Source organism: Anguilla rostrata, chromosome 7, assembly GCF_018555375.3.
Source record: "Anguilla rostrata isolate EN2019 chromosome 7, ASM1855537v3, whole genome shotgun sequence".
In the NCBI taxonomy this organism is placed as follows: domain Eukaryota; kingdom Metazoa; phylum Chordata; class Actinopteri; order Anguilliformes; family Anguillidae; genus Anguilla; species Anguilla rostrata.
The window spans coordinates 43,004,886-43,020,509 of record NC_057939.1 but is presented as its reverse complement, the minus strand read 5'-3'; positions in this window follow the sequence as shown (position 1 = coordinate 43,020,509).

Below are 15,624 nucleotides of genomic sequence, written 5' to 3'. Positions count from 1 at the left end.
CTACCAATTATCTACAGGTGATGCACCTGAACAAAACCTGTGTGTCATGACGAAATCGCAAATGTTTGTAGACATGTACTGTACAAATTAACTCTATTTGTTAATTTGAGAAGGGGGGCAGTGGGCAGTTTAACTGCCCAGGGAAGGAAATGTTGTTTTCTACTGTGTTTTAAGCTCTTTTCTACAGTACAGGGACAAACAAAAGGTAATTTTCTAAAACCACACAACCGGAAGGATTTAGCCTTAGTGTAGCTGTAAGGTGAGTGTGTGCTGTTTCTCCTGGCCGCGAAGCAAAGATTAAATTGACATTGAATGTTACTACAGCAGCAGCGTTGTAAAACCCCAGATGTAATCACAGCTTGTGATGTGGTGTGAAGGACAGTGATCCTCTGGCGATGAGGATAGAACTCGCAATTCCAAGATCTTTAGAAATACGCCAATGAACGATTCTTGCTAGTCCAGTCACGCTGCCACAGCATGTATGCTGCACTTTGGGAAGGCAAATGGCTTAAAACAAAAATATCGCAGATGTCTGCATGTGTCTATCATCCATGCTATGCAGCAACACAAGAACTGAAACATACAGTGAGGTGAACATTTTCTCTTCTACTGAGGTCAAGGTGGGGTGCACCCACTGTCTGATATACGAGATTCTAGCTTCTGCATAATGTTATGCTCTGAGTCTCAGTACTGTCGTCAATTGAGTAGACCATCGGATCTCCTGAGATGTGCAGTGTACTTTGTCAGTGATAAATATGAGGGAGGTAAAAAATTTAACGAGAGACATAACTCTCGCAAATAGAATACGTTAGAATGGTGTGCTGAGGGTGCCCCTCAGTAGCTATAGCAAGGATTTCCCCTAAATATATATTCATCTGCAGGTGAATGCAATAATATAATATAAAGAGAAGGGGTTTTGGATGTAAATCGAGGGCGTAAATTGAAAATCCAGGTCCTTTCGATAATGAAAAAGCCCGAGTGAGTAAAAAAAAAAAAAAAAAAGCACCATCTCGCTATTTGGCAGCACATCATTGTACAAATGGGATTCATTTTCTCGGTTTCCCTCGTACACTGGCTGCCCTTTGAGCCGACTGAAAGGGTCGGCCAATTCCTTTAATGTGTCGTGGGGAGAGAGGGGCAGACTCGGAGGGCTGATCCTCTGTAGCACGGAAGCATTAGCACCGCGGCGGCTGACCTCAGCCGACAGGTCACCGAGAGGAGTGTGGCACGGGGAGGAAGTGATTGGGCTATACTCTCAGGCATGTGGGAGCTGAAACCTGCTGACTTAGCGTATGTCACGGTTGTATTTACTCTGAATGCCTAAACTATGTAGTATAATGGATAAGGAACTAGTCTTGTAACCTGAAGGTCACAGGTTTGATTCCTGGTTAGGACACTGTCCTAGGATCCTTGAGCAATGTACTGTGCTTAACCTGTATTGCTTCAGTATATATCCAGCTGTATACATGGATACAATGTAAATGCTATGTAAAAGTTGTGGAAGTCGCTCTCATTAAGAACGTCTGCTAAATGCCTGTAATGTAATGACCCAATCTAAAATGAATATTAACCGGTGTATTTGTTTTCTGCATGACTGAATAAATAAAATACATTATGCAGAATAGAAAAACAAGTTACATAATTTTGTTCTGCCTTTCATTTTTATTGACATGAATTCTGCAAGGTGACAGTCATATAAATATGCAACTTAATATTATGACCCATAAAAACTGCAGAGCCCAGTTAATAACCATGGTAATTATTGTTGTTGTTGGTCATCTCATGTTGCATGCGTAAGTCATACCCAAGCCTAAAAACATATTTTATTCCTGCTTAATGTGATGAATTGGTATACGGTATTTTTCCATATGAAACTTTCATTATAACGGATTAACAGAATCAGCTAAATATCTTTTCAGAGCACAGAGATATCAGAAAATTTCCAGACAGAATGGCAGTCAAAATAAAAAAATAAAAAAAGAGTAAGTCAGCATTAAATTCAATCAAAACATATGAGAGGGATATAATGTCAATTACTTCTCAAAAGCAATTGATTTATCTGTCAAAAAAGGTAATTCTGTCTAAATGAACAGATATTTCTTTGACATTAGGACACATTTAGCCTCAGATATATTACAGAAAGACCGATATTGTCTTCCTGAAATAGTGCTCTCCTTAACAGCATATAACTGAAACTCCTCATTGGGGCAAAAAAAAAAATTATATGTGTGCTGCTCTCTGAGATTTCAATATTCTGTCTATGTCTGCTGACTGTCAGGTTTGCCTAGATTTAAATGTATTTATGAGGGCAAAAATCAAAATGGTTAAAAAGGAGATATATTGAGTTGAGTCAGAGAATTCTCCGCTGAAGTAGAATATATGGTGGGGTGTGTCATAAAACCGAAAGTCTTCAGGTGCCAGAGCTGTCCGTTGGATTTCATTTCTGAACAGCCTCCATCACCTTTTCTGTTTTTTTGTCCCCAGCATATTTTCGTGTTATATAAAATCAATCTCTCATCCAATAAAAGTCTAATGTTGGTCTTGGTCAGAAATATTTCCTGATAGAGAATAAGCTGTATTTCATTTTCCAAAGGGGCAACCGGTGAGTGATATTGCCTACATATTAAGATTTATGGAAGATATGCCTCACTCCATGTAGCAGTTTAAAGGTTGATTCACAGTGTCACATCTTTGACTCTATAATCTCAACACAGTAATCTCAACAGTTTGTGCTGGAATGCTCACCAATTGCTTAAAACCAATCATAAAACCAATTATTACTAACATTTGATTTCTTTCCGCTGATCTATAAGTTTGATTATGCTACTGAGTATATAACCCAGCATAATAATTCATTCAGATGAACCTCATGTTCTATTTTTGTGAAAATTATTATCTGCATTGGGTTGTGAATTCTAATTATATTTAAACAAGATGCTTCCATGAAGAACTTCAACCATAAAATGGTTCCATTTCCCATTTTCAGCTTGAGCATTTCACTTAGATGCCTGATCGATCCTATTAAAACTATACTGCAGTTGTCACTCAAAATACCTTCCTTGTAGAATAAATGCATGCATGGATTCATTTGAATTGATACAGTTTTCCTGTGTGAAACTTTTTTCTCCATCCTAAATGTTTGCCTCATTTCCACCCACTCATAATTTATATTATAAGACATAATTTACGAATTCAAATTTCCAATAAAAAATGGCACAAATTCTCCATCGCACCGTTGCAAAATATAATATTTATTGCCTTAGACACACTGTGTTCTGTGAACAACGTGGGAAAACCAATTGATTTGCATTGCTTGGAAATGATAACTGGACCATTGTCTCACGTATGTTTGATATTTAGACTAATAATTATACTGGAGCTTTTTGTGAGCAACTGTAGCATGCATACACCCAAAAAGCACTTCTAATCCCATTCCCTGCAGCTCAAAGAAATATTAACCTTCACGACTCTTCTTTAACAGAGAATCAAAATACCTGAATGCAGGATTGCCAAGTGCCTTTTTTCATAGCTAGACATCAAAAAAGTCTCCCCTCTGGGTCGCAGAAATATTTACATCTTAAACAAACAATGCCACAACTAGTGTGGCACAGAACTGGAAATGTAGCAGAAAAAATGGCTTTTTCTGCTGGTATAAAAATGCTATTTCAGGGTCAAACACCTCGCTTGTTCTCTTCTTTCAAAAAAGAGACAAACAAGAATAAAAGTTATAGAGATACGGCTTATAATAGAAATAATAACTATTCCATACAAAGCGTGTCCTTGAGCCTGTGAGTCAAAATGGGAAGCGTGTGTTCAGATTACGTGTTCATAACATGCCAAGGAGCCTTTCATGTGTAGTGGAGCAATATTGTGATATTGTCAAGGTTTTCCTTGTCATTCTGCATGCGTGTGTTCTGAAAATGCAATTCAGTCCTTGCCTTACGATTTTGCTTCTTTCTCGCTTACATGATACCATATCAGGGACAGTGATCTGTGAGACTGTCATTCCATTTGTTATATTGTGCTGCCAGAGTGTGCACTGGCATTTTGGGTCCCCGATCTCTACTTTAAACCGTCTGTTCTCGTATCTGCTTCCTAATGTTGACCTTTTCTCCCAGAATGTATACCCTTTTAAATGCAGTGTGAGAAGAGAAAGGACTGCAACCTCATTCCCAAACACAGACCCTTTCTCAGATGTTTATCTAAAGTCCGAGGGAGCGGGAATCACTTTTGGTGCTTTCAACCACGCATGGCAATGCATAAGAAAAGCTGTATTTCGTGTGTGTGTGTGTGTGGGAATCTCTCTACTCTCCACTGCTCGACAGACTGGTGGAACACATTTCGGAAAGTGCTCTCCCAGAAACACAAAGAGGTTTCCGGAAATCTAGATCCACTACCGACATAATCTTTGTCTTATATATATATACATATTGAGCTATTGAATAAGTGAACTAAATTAATATTCTTGTTTTTTTATATGTTTCTTTTTTGTGCATTATGCTGTTGTTTTTCTTTCTTGTCCTTTTTGTTCTGCTAACTTGAGCACCACTGAGTAATCCCATAAATCAGAAATCCATACAGCTGGCAATAAAAAGAGCGGGAACAATTTTGGCACACTACACTTTATTTCTCATTTGTGGCCTTTCACATCGTCAGAACATTTGACATTTTTTTGTGATCTGCCACTTTTAAAAATGTTTCCTAACATGTTGAAACAGAAAACGTTTTGGCTTTTTCAACAAGAAAATAGCAGAAACCCTGGGTTTTGTCTTTCGATTTTTAATATTTATGATGACTAACCCACCATCGGTACGACATAATATTCTGAGCATGTGCAGTGGGGATTGCCTTATGGATGACCACACGTTAACATAAAAATAAAAGCCATGTGGGAAATATTGTAGGTGTCATCCACTTTTCACAGCCCGAATATTCCATTTGTGGCCCTTCAACACCTCTGCTGATTCAGCCGCTTTTAAGCTATTTAGCAGACGCAAATCGATGCAAAGTTGATAATGGGAAATGTTAAAGTCCGGCTACAAATCCTGAATCAGCGATTCAGGCACGCTAGGCACATAGCCAATGATAACACCATGCCTGATCTCACTGAGCTTATAAATAGCCTTCATGATTTGTGTGTGCTAAATAAAAGATAAAAGGTAATCAAAAACCGATTGCTTGAAAGTGTGGGGGGAAGAGGGCTCAGACTTCTGCTTAATATAGAATAATGTCGCAGTCAAGATTTATGTGAATAAGGAAAAGCAGGGGTCCATACGCCAATCCTTGTGAAGCTCCACTTCCCACTGCATCTCTCTCACATGGGTCCCTCCCGCAGTCACGTTTTGTGTTCTACCACCCACCCACTCTGAAATACCTCCAAAGATTTCTACTTTTAACTTTATTTTAACCAGTCTCTAATGTGGTACTTACAAATGCTTTTTCGATGTCCAAAGATATATTATTTGAACAAGATGTACTTGCCTGGCTGAAGTTAAAACACTGTCCTTTGTTCACTGAAATTCCGGTTTATTACGCATGATTATCTCCTGCAAATGCTATCTTGGTTATCCTTCAAGATACTGTTTTTCTTTATTCCTTGTTTTTTCTTTATTACTTGTCCCTAATGATAGATTCCGGTATTGTACATGAGATGTAAATTAAACTGACAGGCATGTCGTTTCCTCAGTCAGTCCATTTCACATTCTCCTATATTGTTATAATTATGCTTCCGTGTTTCCAGTTGCCTGATATTTTTCCAGTGTGCATAAAAATATGCCTGGGTAGTTTGGTATACATTCCACTGGAGCCTGTTGCCTTAATTGTCTAATGCCCTTTAGTGACAGTCTATTCTCATGGTCCAGAAAATGGCCAGATGTAGGAATGTTATGAGTGTTGAAAATGCAATGGTGGCAAGAAGATCATACTGAGAGTGGGCCCTTCCTTTTTTTAAATTTAAGGGGAGGTTGAGATTAATTTCCCTCTATAGTGCTCAAGCAGTGAGAAAAATGTCTTTAATTTTTGTGAGCACATACACCTTCATTAGGAGAATGTGGACATTATTTCTCTTAGTCATTTCAAGGAAGGGTATAATCTTTTGTAAGCCATCTCCCATATCTAGTCCGCCCTCTAATCGAATTACATACAGTCAGGTGAATCTGAAAAGGATTCCGTATGTCACCAAAAAAGTCTCAAATTCATTATAGTAGCGTGATTTCTAGAAGGTGCTGAAATCACGCTCAGTCCTTCATCAGTCTTCATTTCTCATTTTCTCTTCATGAGATCCGATCAATGACACAGCCAGATGTCCACAATGTATTTCTTTGGGGAGGAGCGGGGAGGCAATTTCACTTTGTTACAGACTGAAAGCAGGCTTCTCAGAGGAGCTCACACCAACAAGAGTGAGAATCTCAGCCTTGTCTTCAGAGGAGTGCTGAAAATGACTCCATATGCCAGGAGGCCACTGCTGAGAGCAATTCATTTCACGACAGGTTGAAATATTATATGGCACAGCTGTTAAACATCGAAGCTGTGGCCGTAAGGACACCAGTGCTTATGCCCCCCCACCCCCCCCCCCAAGAAAGAGGAGGAGAGTGGGGTTTGAGGTGTTGGAGGCTGGGCGCAGGGAGGATTATTGTGCATCCTTCCACAGAATAGGCATAGTTTCGTTCTGTCCCTGAGAACAACCATGGCAGTGTTTGTCAGAAATAAGAGAACACAAAACATTTTTGATGCATTGACAAATACAATACAATTGTCTGACATTAGCTGTGACAGAAGAATGTCACAGTATATTTCCCTGACCGGCACAGAGGGCGATCGATTTCACTACTGCGTAAAAATCCAACATGACAACGTGACCGGCATTTTTTTCTGAAGAAGTGGAATCAATGCGGAAAAGTGGAGTCAATTTTTTAGTGCTCCAATGAATCGAGAAAAGATTGCATAATATCTAAAGGCTGACATCGTGTCTTTCACATTTAGACAAGTGATATTGCATTTCCTTCACTAAGACGGCAGGAGAAAGCTAAGGTTGCTCCACTCCTCACCATAACTATAAAATAATTTAACATGAGTACAAAAACGAAAGTGTCTTTAAAAAGATAACTGATGATTTGGATATTTTGTCATATCATATACTGCAAGACTGAAAATGGAAAGAGGTAGATACGTTTCTAAAATCTCAGTCAAATAAGCAGCATCCCATCACATTTAGAACTGGTGAAGCCGGTATGGCTCTGCCCAGCGTATTAATAAAATTTTATATTGACTTTGGGGGAAAATAAAATGACAGCTTTGTGCACAGAAAATGCACACACACACACACACACACGCACACACACAAACGCATGCAAGGAATTTTTACTTCAAACCAGCCCCCGCTGGCACAGCACATTTCCATTAGGTTTCAATGGTAGGCTACTCAGTGGTACTAAAGGAAGGACAGAACAGCAAGACACGCAAGTTGAAAAGAAAAGAAGATCAAAAGCAGATTCAGGGCTCTATGAAAAGCTATTTCATTCCAGAGTATCCTTCTCCCTGTAGTAGCACCACCTTGTGTATGATATGTTGTCTGTTTTTCTCCGCCAATAACCTTTCAGGGCCTGTTTGAATGGAATGCGATGGTTGCATTCAGGCTTTTGATTACAAGTGACAATGGACTTGTTTGATGTCTTCACTGTTCCAGAGCCTGTTCGGGGGAGGGCAGGGGTGATAAGAATGATCAGATATATCAAAGTGCAGCTTGTTACACTTACATAGGCCAAATCCATTGCATTGCTCTTCTGAAACACAATGTGTGCAATCAGACACAACCCTGTGGACTTGCAAAAGGACTGTTCCAATCCAGAATTGATTCTTTTTTTTTCTTTCTTTAACAGATTTCAATCGATCATCATCCGTGGAAACAGCCAAGGCCTATCTTACTGACTACAGTACACTGAGTTTTATTGGACTGTGTCCACATAATAACACAGCTACAACCTGCTGTCCAAACAACAGTAATTGAAGGCTGTTTGTGAAAATGACAACATGAAAGTATTAGGTTTAGTTTGTTAGATATTATTGAAGGTGTGCAGAGGTTTTCTCATGAAAAGAATAACATAGCCTTATTGAGAAAACAGATTTTCTTTGAAATCACCCGATAGGAGAGGATTTGTAGTTCCAGCAACAGCACCCTAAGAAAGCAGGTCGTAAATGAGTGTTGGATCACTAGCAGTGACGCTGAGAGGGCGCAAGCTGGGCCTGTCAGGCTGTCTTCAGCGTCTGTCTTCATGGAACCTCTGGCAATGAAGATATGGCAGAGAAAAAAGATTGTTGGCAGCATTTCAAAGTGCACTCAGTACAGCAGGTGGAATAGTCTCCACCCCCTCACCATCTGTACACAGCATAAGGCAGTGGAGGGTCCCATGGGGGCAGTTGGAGGATGGTCACGTAATAATAATGAGAGCGGAATAGCCTGAATGGCACCAAACACAGAAATCATGCGGTTGGCGTGTTTGATGCCAGTCTAATCCAGCCATTCAAATAAGCCCATCCTCCAACCACTCCACTAACAGCCTCCACTCTCAAACCTCTTTGGTGTCCAACTTCTGAAAGAACTGATCTATACAAATAAAAAGCGAGAAACAAACGACAACATTAAATAAATATTTCGCTTGCCACCCCAACAGTCCACAAAAAGATACCACAAAACATCAACAATTCAATTGCCCTTCTTACCAAGGATCGTTTCTGAACCCGGTTTTCTAAGAGGGTGATGTACAGTTGTGTGCACATTAATTCAAAACTATGCTGGAAGCGCAGAACTGTGTGGAATTGACATGATCCTTTGCAGAGTCAAAAGCATATATAGTACATCTGCCCGGTGGCAGCTTTGTGCAGAGGATATACAGTACAATGCCAAACTACACTACACACTAGTTTGCTGGGTCAGCAAACAAGTGGAAGGACGTGAGAGAAACAAAACTCACAACTGTGAGGATGCGTGTTTGCAACATAAATTGATAAGCACAAATAATATTTGCACATTGGTTCAGAGTGTGAATTTTTCAATTGTTTCTACCTGTGTCTATCAAGTATACATTATTCAGTCAAATCTGTCTGACTTTATTCATGCTGCAGGTCCAGAAAATCTATCTCTTTCTTTAATGAGCAATTCACTTCATTACTAATATTACAATGGCAATGAGTTGATAACTACATGTTTAAAGACAGTGGGCTAGAATATATGTTTATAAACAAGGCACAGTTAGGGAATAATATTCACAAACATGCCCTTTTCTGAGATGTTTCAGTCAATTCAAAGAAAGCATGTCAACATGCTGTAGCCTTGTACAGCCCACGTACAGTACACTGATTGTGTCGGTTGAAAAGTTATTTGTTTGTTCATAAATCACTGGGAGAGTTGAATCAGTGTGTGGGCACATGCTTTCATTCTTGCCATTCATCTGAGCACACTACTATGTTTCCCCATACTTCCGTCCATGTTTCCCCCATACTCATATCCTGAGCGCATTTTTCACAACTTTTCAAGTTAAATTTCTAATTGAATTTGCACCGTGAATCAGGAATGGCACCGTTGAACCAGAAAAATCAATGGAAGAACATTTCATTGTATTGTTATAGAAAGTAGACCAATAGAAAAAAGGTCACATTAAAATGTCAAATATAAGGCTGTTGGGTGGCTGATCCTGTTAAGGCATTGTTCTAATACATGATAAGGCCCACAATCCAGTATCAAATCTGGATGATGCAAATGCCGACTGTGTCTTCCTTCGACTCACCAACATTGTGCACTTCAGAGGAGGAGAGCATCGGGTTGTGTGCCTTCTTAAATGAATAATAGAGGTTGTGGCTATAAAATACGAAATAAAACCAGGCAGTCATATTTTTGGGGGAGAGCATTAAAAATATCTCAAAACAAAAACGAGAAAAGCACATACATTTTCACAGTACCGCTTTTCACAACAGTTCACATATCATTGTTGTACTCCTGCCCTTGGGACGTGACTTGCAAAACAGGAAGATGAAGAGAGATGGGTTGAGATATATGCTGGGAGTTTTTTTTTTTTGCTTGGGGACAAACTGCTATAGCACAAACATGGATGAGAACTGAAAGCAGAGGAGTGTCAATTATGTGGCTGTGAAAACTTGGATTGAGGCATGGCTCTTTGGAACACATTGCAAGAAACGACGTAACAGAACTGTTAAGTAAGTGATTTGAACTTGGTATTTAAGAGGCCGTATAGAGGTAATCTAGCACAGTGTGTTTGTCTTTTGGTTGATGTTTTACTGCGCGCAGGTTGTTAGTGCCTACCCTGAGGAACCTGCAAATATGGCAAAGGAGGGGATGGGCAGGAGGAGTGATGTAAAAGCTGGAAAGAGATGTCGGTGATTGCATTATATTCTAGAACTGATTCATAGCTAGGTGGGCCCATTACTGTACATCAGAAATGCATGCAGGAAGAGGCTTTAGCTGATATTACCGTGGTTTGCATAAGCTTTGCATTTTGTTGGGCTGCAGCCTCGAGAGACAGTACGCTGAGGAAACTGTAAGGCGGGCTGAAAGGCAAGGACTCAAGTACTACACCCAGAGGTCAAATCGATGTGAAGTTGATTATCTGACCCAGTGTCCTAGGGTCACATTAGCAAGAGAAAGTGTATTACTAGTGGTGTTCGTGTTCACAGTATCCACCAAAATCTGGGAAAGAGACTTACTGTAAGTGAAAGGACAGTGTGCCCTCTAAAGTCTGAGCTACTTTATGTGGTCAAATCTTTCATTCCTTGATAACCATCAGTGTTTTAAATAGTGTGACATGACTGATGGGAAGACTTCAAAGGCACAAAGAAGAGTGCTAAACAATGAGTAAAAGATATGTTGGCATAATGTTAAAACAAGTATCATATAAGTGTCTTTTTTCAAATTTAGCTTTTAAAATGTGTTCCTAACAAAAATTTCCAACACCATTTTACTGCAAATATTCTACATATTTTAAACTGTCTGCTTCTAAACAGCCATATCAGAGAAAACAATGTAATTTCACACTTCTAGGTTTGACAGTGTTCTTTCAGAGGTTAAAGCTAGGATGTTTGGCTGAGCAGAGTGGTTGCCACTCTAAGTGGATGTTTTTAAGCTAAATTTGGTTAAATTCAGAGTTAAATTTGCAAGTCTGATAAAACACAATACAATTACCATAGACTGCCTGTGGGTACGTGACTAGAAACCCCAGTCTCATCTTCATGTTATTTTTTCAGCACTGAAAGCTGAGTAGAGCTTTTTATATCAACATGTTGTCCAAGCAGAATGTTTATTGGAAAACTGGGAACTGAATACTGTATACTAATTTTCAAATGTTGAGTAAATGGACTGCATTTATATAGCGCTTTTATCCAAAGCGCTTTACAATCGATGCCTCTCATTCACACACACACTCAAACACACCAACGGTGAAGGGCTGCCATGCAAGGTACCAATCAACAAGTGACAATGGGAGCAATTAGGGGTTAGGTGTCTTGCTCAGGGACGCTTCGACTCGCCCAGGGCAGGGGATCGAACCAACAACCCTCCGACCGCCAGACAACCGCCCTTACCTCCTGAGCTATGTTGCCCCCAAGTGATAGTGATAGTACAATGAAGGCAAAAAAGGAAGTATGTGTTTATGGAAATTCAAATTTAATTGAAACGAAAGCTGTAATATTTGCATACTAATACTGCATAGCTCATTTCATTAAAGAAAATCATCCCTGAATTCAATTAGCATATGTCCTTTAACCTGAATCACACCTCTTGGCAGGTTCCACAATCCAAATTAATTAAAAATGACTTGAAAACGCTGCACCGTCACTATCCTCCCTTGGGCCCGACGAAAGCTTTCCCATCATCCCACCATGGGCAGTATATTAATTTTACACAGGTATGTGAGAGGAATAAATTATCGGACGTGCCCTCATTATCCATGCGTCGCTGCGGCGATGAGCGGTAATAACCTTTCTCACTCTGGCCCGTTCCCTCTCAGACAGAAGATGTACTCAACCTTGTCACGTGGAGTTCCGTAATTATGAAGATAACAGAGTTTTGCTCTACAGCAGAAATTGACCGTTCTTTCCAATAAAATCATCAGCATTGAATCCATCCTTTGTAACTGTACAATTACCCGTAGCCTTGCAGACAAATGCGCGATTACGTCAAAAGCTTTCTAAGAGGAAATCGTAATGATGTTCAATTTGAACACTTTGTCTCGCATGACCTCAAGATAAACTCCACTGGGCATACCCTCGGCAAAGACTGAGGTTCATATAAAGCACATTATGTCGTTATAACTCCCATTTTTGTTGTCGCTGCTGTGGGTATTTTCAAGTAATGTGCATCCATTAATGATCAATCCTCCTCTTGCTCTGTAATTTGTGTAATGTTACAAAAAAGTATCCCTAGTACTGGTATCAGTATTAGTATTGCCCTATGGTACCATCAGTGAAGGTATGAGCACACAAAAATATTTCAAATATTTGAGGCCAGTTAAAACCCAAAATAATTATTTTACTTTGAGACTTTAGAAGGACAGACAGACAGCCATACAGACAGACGGCAGTAAAAAGAACATTTTGTTTATCTTGTTGATGCATTAATTATATGTGGAATTTGGACTGTGAAAGATGATTCAATTGGTTTTTTGATTATTTCTTAATTGCACGAGAAGGAATTTTGATAATGGTACATTACTATTGCTTCCATCTAGATAACAGTTCTTGGTTCTCAGAAACAACATTGTAAGGTTTCATTGATGCCCCTTGAGCGTCATTTTACTTGGAAAACTGCAGAAAGTACCTTCACTGAGAACATTATTCCGTTTAGTTATTCCATTAAAAAAATAATTGCCATTGTAGATGGTCACACTAAAATCTGTTTTACTGGGATAACAATGCTTAGTGAATCTGCTCTTCCTTTCTGAACATTCTTTACATCAAAATGAAATGCTCACTTTCCCGTTATTAACTCCTTTCTAACCCCAAAAAACTCCTCTCCCCCGTGCCTTCAAACTAAACCTTGACAGAGCAAGGACGTTCCGTTCGCCTAATACACGTTTCCTCGATTCACCCGTCCTCATATCTTTTCCTTGCATCCTTTTCTTGCGTCCTCCATTGGGTGGAACTCAGGAGCGAGGGAAGGATGCAAGGAAAGGATGTACGGACTGAAAGTAGGTGATTGGAATGAGCCCCATATCAGTGAGATTCAAGGCTCTCCTTATCGGCCTCTTGCTCTTCACTGTCATCCTGCTGATGAAATATGACCTCAGTGGAATAGAACCGCCCATACACAGGGATGGAAATTGCTGATCCGAGAAACAGCTGTCTGTTGGATTAATGAATCATGGTAGGAGAGGGAGTGTTTCAAATGAGAAAATAAATTTGGTGGTCCTCTAAACAAAGACCGCAATCAAAAGTTTTTTCCATTGCCAGTTGGTATGAAAGTTAGCATCTTACCTTGAAATTAGCCTTTTCAATTAAATTTGATGAACGACTTTCAGCGAAGTAATGGAATTAAGTGAAAGTACAACACAGAAGCAAATTATTCTGCAATTTGATCTCTTTAGGCAAATTAGCATAATTGTTATGCCCCGTCAGCTTGCTAGATAGCATAGTCAGCTTGCTAGCACTTTCTGCTAACAAGATCAGTGGTTCTAAAGTTTGGTGTTGGGGTACTCCTGTGGTTTTGATCCAACCACAATTGCACTCCCAGAATTTTAAAGAGCTGTCAATATTTCGTATTTACATTTTCAAGTTTTGAGGGATTATTTGCACTGTTAAGTCACATTATGTCGGGCCAGTCAGCTAGTAAGCAAACTGTCTTGGTCAGCTCAACCTGGGCAGTGACATATTTATCCAGTCAAGAAACTTAATCGACTCCTCTAAGTTACCCGTGGCTATATTTTGTCATTGCAATGCCATGATGCCCCATTAGCTGAATATTCTTGCCCCATTATTGGGCCCAACCAGTCAGATTACAGTGTAGCATGCAAAGAAAATTCATATTACGCCCACAGACATTGAGTCATATAGACTCAAGTCCATAGCAAGGATATTCCAAATAAATATGCATGTTAAGTTGACATGCTAATCAAGTGCTTATGACACCCTAACCTCGCTTACTAACACATTTCAAAACTGACAGCACGCCCTGCCCCAGCCATAGCCTGAACTAAATAATGTACAAAGGTCAGTTCGCCCACTCGGTCAGGGAGCGGGGGACATCTTCTCATTAAACCTGAAGCTTTGCCTGGTTGGGTTGAGACTCGTCGAGGAGGCGAGCGACGCGTTTCCATGCAATTAGGACCGGCCCGCGCGTGCTGTCATCAGACGTACGCAAGGCCGGCCGAGTGAGATGAGCCTGATGCATGCTGGTCGGCGAGAATAATGACACCCCCTTCCTCCCGCAGTGTCATGCTCAGCGTGTTGTCACACTGACTTTAATTGAACAAAACCTCTCAGGATCAGATAATGGAGCTCTTTTTATCCTTTGGCGCCTCATACAGTGACAGTCAACAACGACATTCATTAGACACCTCTCCGCAAAGTTATTAAATGGATTTCCTTGGCAATCGGTGACACGTTTGCAGTCATTATCCGTAATGCATTATTGACCTGTCACTTGAGAGGCTGAAATTGCAACCTTGTTACTCAGGGTTATTGCAGCGGTGGGAGACTACAGGAATTTAGTTAAAAACAAGTGCTTAAGATAAATGTTCTTAAGTATCTTTCATTATAATATAACAATATTCACAGAAATGTTTTTACAAAAATATAGCCTACTTTTCAATCTCTGTGCCTGAATTCATGAACAGAAAGGTCTGTCCCCTATCTTATCAAGACATCTCCGCTCAGATCCAGGTGATTATGACAACACCAGTGGCATGTGGCATGGCACTTTATAAGATACTTCTTTGCTGACATCAAATGTGCAGCCATCCCTAACCTATATAAACCTATGTAATCCAGATTTTGTCCAGAGGAGTGAATCTACAGTATAATTGTTATTGGTAAATAAAAACTGTTTTCATGTGTCATTGGTAATAGATTTCAATATTTATATTTAACCTCAGCTAGCTGCTATCTCTTATTAGCAGGCTAGCATTGAACTAGCCCGTCTCTCTGCCACCATTCACCTTTGACAAACATGGACATAGAGCTGGTAAGAAGAGCTTAGATATAGGCAGAAAGTTTCTCACGAGAGGGAAGCAAGATAAGTTTACTCCCATGATTCATGGTTTTCTTATCATTATATTTTTTATATTTTGGTAATGTTCAAGGGGGAAGATATGTTGCAGGAATATAAGACACAAAATGATTTTTATTGTACGTAGCTAGACACAGAAGAAAAAGAACATCTTTTAATGATGTTTTTAGCCTGTCAGAAAGTGAGTGTCACCATTAGCAGTTGCCTTCACATTAATAGAAGAATATTGCATGGTTTCTTTGAGGAGCCATTTAATTGTGTCTGTAACTGAGAGTCATTGTCAAAGAAGCTGTCTTACAATGAGCGTGATTTATGTGTCTGTAAGCCTCTCAGTTCCTCCTGCACTAGGTTTTGAAGAATACGGAGACTTTAGAACAATTTGGTTCACATTTTAA